Source organism: Scylla paramamosain, unplaced genomic scaffold (assembly GCF_035594125.1).
Source record: "Scylla paramamosain isolate STU-SP2022 unplaced genomic scaffold, ASM3559412v1 Contig29, whole genome shotgun sequence".
Classification (NCBI taxonomy): Eukaryota; Metazoa; Arthropoda; class Malacostraca; order Decapoda; family Portunidae; genus Scylla; species Scylla paramamosain.
The window spans coordinates 510,001-517,423 of record NW_026973694.1 but is presented as its reverse complement, the minus strand read 5'-3'; the positions used below and the strand labels follow the sequence as shown (position 1 = coordinate 517,423).

The 7,423-nt window shown below is 42.6% G+C and overlaps 1 long non-coding RNA gene across 2 annotated transcripts in view; it reads right to left on the bottom strand.

Annotated features, from left to right (window-relative positions):
- Nucleotides 1–2,849: 2,849 nt before the first annotated feature.
- LOC135097702 (uncharacterized) overlaps nucleotides 2,850–7,423 on the bottom strand; it is a 55,558-nt gene continuing 50,984 nt past the window's right edge. For both annotated transcript variants that reach the window (XR_010265996.1, XR_010265997.1), the window contains exons 3-4: nucleotides 7,035–7,197; nucleotides 2,850–3,636 (exon numbers count right to left, since the gene is read on the bottom strand). This is a non-coding gene — a long non-coding RNA (uncharacterized LOC135097702). The remainder of the gene's footprint in view (nucleotides 3,637–7,034; nucleotides 7,198–7,423) is intronic.

Here is a 7,423-nt window from a genome sequence, read left to right as displayed (position 1 = left end):
AGTCTACTCGCAAAATGAAACTGTGCTCTCGATATTGTTCTCTTGGCTAGCCTGAAGTTCAAATGTGGCACTATGCGCCATATTTAGCTAGTATGCTGCTTCGCCACTACCCACGCAGCACAGCAGCACAGCGAATAATAATAAATAAATAAATAAATAAATAAATAAATATAAATAAATAGATAAATAAAATTACCTGTCAATCCAAAAAGCAGTAAACAGCAGTCTCAAGCACAGCAGTGCAGCAGCACAGCAGCACACCATCATAAGGCACCATTGTCAACTGAGGAGAGTGAAGCCAGTGCCTCCTCCCAGTACTTCCAAAATGAAAACACGTCACCAGTAGCCAGCGCTCACTACCTCTCAGAAAGGAACATCGCTCACCCATGCAGGTGGGGAGCATGTGCATCACCCCCAACCTACACCGGCAGTTCCCACTCTTAGGCCACCCCCTTTATTCCCAGTCTCCTCCCCCTCCTGCTTCCCATTCCTCCCCTGAAACCTACGCCCGCATCGCCTCGACCCCAGCAGCGAGGCCTCACCAGGGTGTTGGAGGACCACTTCTCACTCGTGGGGGGGTCAACACAGATCAAATGTAACAAGGCCACGTCTTTCGCATCCTGGACAACGATTAGTCTCTAATTCCCGTGAGAGGCACACAGTTCCCCACTACACACATTACAACCATGCAAAACATGTGGCTAACTATTCTCGCAGTTTCTTACCAAGCATCAGAAAACAACAACACACACAACAAAAAGATAGGATTCTTTAACTGTGGGGAATTTAATCACATGCAAGGAAGTTGTAGATTTGACCATAAACTCCAGTGCCAACAATGCCATTCCCTGGGACATAAAAACAAACTTTGTAGTTACTATCGTTAAAATCTTGGCGATGACGAACCTGCCGCTGTGAACTCAAAGAAGGATTCGCTAATTGTAGAACATATTAATGCACAACCATTGATATCAAGTTTAGATGAAGTAAAGTTATTGTTAACCGACAGAAGCATTGATGCTTTGTGTGAGTGAGACATGGCTGCATGCAGACACTCCAGGTGGTTATGTTCACATTGATGGAGATATGGTATTTAGATGTGACAATGGACGAGGTGGTGGTGTCTGCATGCATGTAAAAAGTACTTTAAATCCTTCTCTCATTATACTAGGTGTGCCAGGACAGGTAGGAGTGGAAGACGTATGGGTTCAGATGCAATGCAGGAAGCTGCCTGCCATTGTCATTGGATGTGTGTATCGACACCCTAAAGCTTTAGCCTCATCCTTTGACAACATACAGGAGGTTTTCAAGGTGGTGTGTTTGCGAGGCAAAAGTGTTTTTATCTTGGGTGATTTTAATGATGATATGTTGATATAAGGAAATAGAATTAGCAAAATAATAAGAGATAAGTTGATTCAGTTTTATTGATAAACCCACAAGAAAAACCTGACATTGAGCTACTCTACTGGATCTTATTATCACTAATAAACCTGAGGTAGTTTTATCCCTTGACGTGGTCCCTCAGTTAATTGCAGATCATGATCTCGTGTCCGTCGCTATAAATGTAAGAAAACCTCGCAAAATACCGGTGATAAAAAGCCTCCCTGATCTGAAGCACTGTGATAAAGACACTTTCTGTTTGCTGCTTTTATACAATGTGTATTGTATCAATAATGTGTTTTTAACTGACGACCTTAACAAATAAGTGTATATTTTTAATGAGGTTTTTAGTTTTCCTCTTGATGTGTGTGCCCCTGTTGTGACTAAAGCTGTGAAAGGCACACTAGCACCATGGATGAGTGGCGATGTTCGTGAGGCAAAGGAGGAACGTAATAGGTTGCAAAGAGAGTTAAAAGTCGGTACAAATAACGTTGGATTGAGGGAACGTTATAAAGCTGCTAAAGCATATCAGAGCACTCATTAATACCTCTAAGGCAGAGCATTATCAAGGTCGTCTAAAAGATTGTAAAGGAAATATCTCTGCAACATGGAAAGTTACTGAGGAAATTATTCCTAATCAGAAAAAAAAAAAAAAACATGATACTCACAATTTTGGTAACGTAAATGAAAAACTGACTTCAATAAATTCTTTTCAAATGTTGGGGAGACTACTTTCAGACGTTCTCAGGAAGAACTAAGAAGTGAAGGGGTAGTAGTAACTGTTCATCATCCTCAAGTAAATACCATTAAAGTGAACTCTGCTTGTAGACCTGAGCCCGTGGACGCTGACACCCTTATCTTAACCGTTAAAGACCTCGATGTAACCAACTCCATCGGGTCGGACGGAATAGCATTAAAGTTTGTCCGGGATGCGCTCAGTGTCACTGTCCTCTCCTCAGCTGTATCATCAACATGTCCTTGGTGACTGGCGTGTTCCCCGAGTCATGGAAACATGCACTGGTTGTCCCCCTGTATAAAAATGGTGATCCCGATGTTGTAACTAAACAATGGTCTCATGTTTAATTCTTGCAAGACTCAGTGTGTTTTTATAGGTAATCGCCAGCTTTTATCTCACACTCCCCCAAACACGACTGTGAATGTTAATGGAAATGTAATACATCCAAGTAAGCACGTGAAAAACTTGTGAGTTTGCTTGGATAGTTACTTGCTTTTTGACGTCCATATTAATGAGCTGAAAAGGAAAGTGGTGGGTATTTTAATGTATGTAAGTTGAATTAGTGAAAACACAGATAAGGACAGCAGGATCATGGTGACACAGGCCCTTGTATTAACCTTAATTAACTGTTGTATTAGAATATGGGGACTACAAATGATGCATTAATGTCTGGTGTGCAAAAGTTACAGAATGCTGCAGTAAGGGTTGCCATAGGTGGAGTTAAGAAATATGATCACGTGTCTCCATTTTATAAAGAACTCCAATGGCTACGAATAAAGCACAAACATGTTTTACAAGTGGCTACAACAATATTTAAGATTTTACGAGGGTTTCATCCAAAATAGTTTTTATCACTATGTAACAGGCAAGCCATCACCAGTAGCGTCACAAGACACAGGCACAAGTTGCTTGTACCGGCCACCTACACACTCTCTGCTGATAGGCGCACTGTCATATTGGGAACCACAGTGTGGAACTCTCTCCCGCTCTCCCTCACACAGGACACATCTATAAACTCTTTTAAGGCTGGACTTGAAAAAAATAAAATAAAATAAATAAATAAAATAACCAAAAATATATTTAGTTAGGTTTGTTTCACCTTGATGTTTTCATTGTAAGTGTACCAGTGTATGTACGTTAACTTAGCATTTTTGTGGTGCATCTATTATAGACGAGTGATCCTCAACTTTATTGTATTTACATTGTTAAATATCACCGGTATTAAATCATATTTGTATACTTGACTACTTGTAAAATGTGTAACAACCACTTTGGTGGATAATAAACAATTTAATCTAATCTAATCTAATCTCTCTCTCTCTCTCTCTCTCTCTCTCTCTCTCTCTCTCTCTCTCTCTCTCTCTCTCTCTCTCTCTCTCTCTCTCTCTCTCTCTCTGTCACAGTGGTGGAAGATATTAGAGGTGGGTGTGGGAGAGGCTTGTTTGAGATTCCAAGTTGTGAGCGCCGCGTCCGTATGACAGCATACAAGCTGTTTTCCCTCATGATGCCCCGACATGGATCTGTAAAAATTAGGTTAGGTTAGGAACATGTTAAGTTAGGTTAGGAATGTTTTTTTTTTTTAAGCTTCCAGTGACAAATTAACAAGATTTCCGCATTACTGACAGGAGAAATACTATTTCAGTATGTTGTTGTGTAAGTCATAGGGTTTTTTTTAATGGTGTTCTTATGGTTCAGATTAACAAGATATCTGCATCATTAACAAGAGAAACACCTTTTTAACGGGTTGTAGTTGCAAGGGTTTTTAATGTTTTTTTTTTTTTTTTTTTTTTTTTTTTTTTTTTTTTTTAGTATTGGCATCATCCGCGTCACCGCCCCCGCAAGACAGATGACGGCGCAAGCAGTCTGGCCTCCCAAGACAACCCTCATTCAGCGGTTGAGGGTCATGACACCACACGCGGAGCTGAAACCATCCCCTTGAGTGTCGGCCCAACACACCACTCACTCTGGTGCCAAGGTTAAGAGTGGTGACTGCCTGAGTGGCGCTGCTTCCCTCAGTGCCTCGGTGGTTAGTGGCGCAGGGGAGCTGACGGACACGCTTTTGTAGGAGTGAGTTTCCTGAGTTTCTGAAGCGAGATATAGACCTTATGAACGTAGATATGTGTAGCGCACCGAAGATAAGGCGAAGCGCAGGCACACAGCAGGCAGACAGCGGGAGACAGCAGCAGCAATAGAGTTGTGTGCCGAGGTGTGGCACACTCAGATCGCGGAGCCATGAAGACAGGCGGGTCGCTGGTCGCTTTGTACTTCGTGGTGTTCGCGGGCAGTACTTCGTGATGTCCTACTGCCTTCAATGTCTCCACTGTAGTTGTGTCAAAGAATTGTGTGGTTTTCCATGTATTTTCACGTGTTTCATGTGTTTATTCGGTGCTTGATCAAGATGTGAGAAACGGTACTCTCTGTGGTCCTTCGCATGCAGTCACCCTGTGTGTTATTATGACTTGTACTGTGTTAATATACTTCATTTATTACGCGGTGATCAAAATATTGTATGTTGTGTGTGTTGATACAAGTGTTTAGTGATGGAGAGTGAGCGTCACTGTGTTACGTGTGGCTCTAAATGAGTCCTCCATATTATCTGAAACAATGTGTAATTCATTGTTTAGTGTACGATTTGCCTCATTCTATTCACTTGACTTGACCTGAACACTGGAATAAGTTATCATGTGCAGTCATTGCTATTAGCTTGCATGTGTAGGCACAACCTGAGTATTTGCAAACCACTAAGAGAGAGAGAGAGAGAGAGAGAGAGAGAGAGAGAGAGAGAGAGAGAGAGAGGTTTCTATAAAAGCATGGCTGCATTATTGCCAAACACTTCCGTGGTGACGCCTCCTCGCCTTGCAGGTTCTCGCAGGAGCCTCAGACAGCTTGTGCCGGGATCTTTTCACTGTAACGTGGGCTGTAGCGGCGGCGGGGGACAGGTGGCGTCTGTGAGATAAATAAACAGAGGTGACACTCAGCGGGAACACGGCTCCCCCTCACCACCTCGCCTTCTCGCCTCCTGGCCAGGGATAAACACTTGACGCTAAACTTGCCCACCACAATATAGTGAGATGGAGCACTTGTGTGTGTGTGTGTGTGTGTGTGTGTGTGTGTGTGTAATCTGCAATACCTGCATTAATTTTTTCTCCTTCACTTCTTTCAGGTGAGCCATCTCTTCTATCCTTGGTAGTTACTTGTGTCTTGCCAAAGGCACTAATGGAGTCACTTCATCCTGTCAACTTTCCCTAATACATCTCAGTAACCTGCAGGTAACCACTAAGTGTCACTGAGCCACAGCATTCATTCTTGCCCGTCGCCACTGCTGTCTTACTGGGTGGAGTCCCTCAGTCACTTCATTCCTTGAGAACTCTCTTACTCTGAGATCTAAGGCATGTATCTCTTCTTTGCTTCTTTCCACACATCCATACCCATTGTAGCTGCTTACTACACAATAACAAGTCTGTTTAATATACAAACAATTCTTATCGTCTTCACATCTCGTTAATCTGTGCCCTTCATTCCCGCCAGCTTCTCTTGCTCTCTCACTGCATTCAAGTTCCCTATAAAAATTATGAGATCTCTGAGGAATGTCTCTCTTTCACTGCCTTTTTTACTCGTCCATCCTTTCATGTCCCCCTTCAGTTATCCATCACAGCCCCTTCATCTTCTGGAAGTCTACAGTGTGTATCAGAAATCTCTAAGGAGTTTCTCTCTTCGTCACTTCTCTTCACTCGTGCAGTTCCTTCATCCTTCGCGGTGTCTCTCGTCTTACCATTAGTTACCCATTGCAATCTCTTCACCGTTGAAAACTCTACAAGTCTGCAAACAATTCCTCTCCTTGTCTTCCTCTCCACTTCTTTTCTCTAATCTCTGGCTGGCCTCTCCTACTCTCGTGTTAGTCTACTACACTCACTTCATTCCGTCAAATTTCTCTACTGAGTATTTGGAATCTGCAACGATCTTCTCTCTCCCTCTTCACTTCCCTCCACCCGCAGGCTCAGAAGGTCTATTGCCCATCAGCTGTTCCTTTCTTATATCTTTACTGCATTGACTGACTGACTAACCTCACTCGAAGCTTTCCTTTCCTCTCCCTTATTGATTTTTTTTTACTCTGACATCACAAGTCACCCAGTATTCTTTCCTCGCCTAACCAGGGCCGTTTCTGGCATCCTGGCGTCTCATGCGAAGGGCTTCTTGGTGCCCCTCTGTCGTGGAACTATGATAGATGGATTCCCAGCCCTCTAAGGGGATTACAACCACTCCTTTCACATTTAAGTGTATCAATCTAGTAAATTTTGAGAGGAAAAAACCTGAATTCGTAAATATGATAGGCTACTTTCTTCAACGTGATTATACACAAGACACAGTAGCAGTGTCTCTTCAAGTTTAGCAATTACAAAGTACACTAATATAACAGAGATAAGAATGAAAATGTGAAAAGTCTGCGAGATGAACAGACCCGAAGCAAGATACCATAGTCTGCCATGAGAGAGAACGACAGGAAGCCTTAACCGTGAGAGAAAACGAAAAGTAAAGGGCACACACTATAAAAATTACCCTCCATGTTATATCCTATATGTAAAGGTATTATTTCCATAACTATTGAAATATGTGTAGAAAAAATAAATAAATAAATAATAATAGATAAAAATTTGACAACTGTTTATCCTAATCACGTACAGTAATGCACAGACAAAGCTAAACTCAGCAAAGCCTCTCCTTTCACTTACTCGTACTTCCATTGCCCCCAACAAGACACTTAACATGTAGCAATTTCCCTTTCCCACAAACATTCTACCATAACTGCATCTACAATTGCTTACACAAACCTTTCTGCATGCCTTTTACTTTCATCTCATGGGAAACCTGAACTGAAAACCTTTTCCCCACGTATATTACTTTTCTCAAGTGTATTTACCCTTATTAAGAACACTAACTGCTTAGCATGTCAAAACTCCGCCAAGCCTCGCCTCTCGCTTGCTGTCTCCTCCCTGCATCGGACAGACGTGTCAGCGCAGTGTTGCTCAGGCACAGGGGAAGAGCGCCGAGCTGTGCGGTGTCGGCTCCTCTGCTGATCCAACCTGTCAATATGCAGACAATAAGTCCCCAAGAGAAGGCTAGATCTGCATCAGCCAGCAGTCCACTGATCACCGCGAATACAGCACGACACTGACAAAGAATGAAGTGTACGTGAGGCCTGCATATCAATGAAAGAAATCACCCGTGGGCTTAAGCATGCTGGAATAAAATACAAACAAAATCTACAGGACAAACCATAAGTTATGTGCAGTGGTGTACTACAAAGAC